The following is a 1,315-nucleotide window of genomic DNA, read 5'->3' as shown; positions in this document are numbered from 1 at the left end:
TGCAGTGAGCCGAGATCGCACCACTGCACTCCAGCCTGGGAGACAGAGCAAGACTCTGTCTCAAAAAAAAAAAAAAAGAATCTCTATTAACATAGATAGATATTTTTTCCCTTTCCTTCCCCACCCTCTATCCTCCTCCCGGCTTTGAGCTGTCCCGCCTTTCTGGATCAAACCAATATATTTCTTAAATGTATTTGATTGATGTCTAGTGCCTCTCTAAAATGCTGCGCCCCGACCACTTGGGCACATGTTCTCACGACCTCCTGAGGGCTGTGTCACGGGCCATGGTCACTCATATTTGGCTGAGAATAAATCCCTTCAAATATTTGAGGGTTTGACTCTTTGTCAACACCCTCTTCAAACAAACCTAGGGATGGTCTCTCTGCCTGGATGCCTCTGTGCTGCGACCAGAAGGTCCACAAAGGAGCAGTGAAGCAGGGCTTGGTGCAGGGGCCATGCGGAAGGCACGGATTTTTGGAGACTGGAGAACCCAGGCGCAAATCCCTATCCCGCTGCTCACCAACAGGTTCTTAAGCAAATCACTCTGCTTCTCTGAATTTACTGTCCTCCGCTATAAAATGGTCTTCTCGGCAACTGGAGCTAGATGCCTTCGCCACTTTGCTGAGAGATATGAACTGTGCCCAAGGTGGGCGGTGTCAGAGAGGAGCCCCGACGTGGAAACGTCCAGCGTGGGAATCTCTTCTTTACAGGGTCCCCAAGGAACTCCCGGCAGGCCCACTTCAGGGCTCCTTTCTGACACTGCCCAGCTCAACCTCTCAAAACGATTCACAAAATGCTGTAATATCCACGATCCACCCTCACTGCACTGTCCCATCCGCCCCTTTTACAAATAGGAAGACCCAAAGACAAAAATAAGAAACCAAGGCCAGGCGCGGTGGATCACGCCTGTAATCCCAATACTTTGGGAGGCCGAGGCGGGCGAATCACCTGAGGTCGGGAGTTCGAGACCAGCCTGGCCAACATAGGGAAGCCCTGTCTTGTCTCTACTAAAAGTACAAAAAAATTAGCTGGGCGTGGTGGCGGGCGCCTGTAATCCGAGCTACTCGGGAGGCTGAGGCAGTAGAATCGCTTGAACCCAGGAGGCGGAGGTTGCCGTGAGTCGAGATCATGCCACCGCACTCCAGCCTGGGCGACAGGGTGAGACTCCTTCTCAAAAACAAAACAAAACAAAAAACTGGGGGAGGGCGAGGAGGAGAAGAAAAAAAAATTAGGAAGACCTGGGCGGTGATTTGCCAGGGCCAAGGCGTGGCCACCAAAGCGCTCCAGGCCGACTCCGCAGAGCGCGGGCACCACG

Source organism: Mandrillus leucophaeus, unplaced genomic scaffold (genome assembly GCF_000951045.1).
Source record: "Mandrillus leucophaeus isolate KB7577 unplaced genomic scaffold, Mleu.le_1.0 Scaffold13, whole genome shotgun sequence".
NCBI classification, from domain to species: domain Eukaryota; kingdom Metazoa; phylum Chordata; class Mammalia; order Primates; family Cercopithecidae; genus Mandrillus; species Mandrillus leucophaeus.
This window is presented reverse-complemented; position numbering follows the sequence as displayed.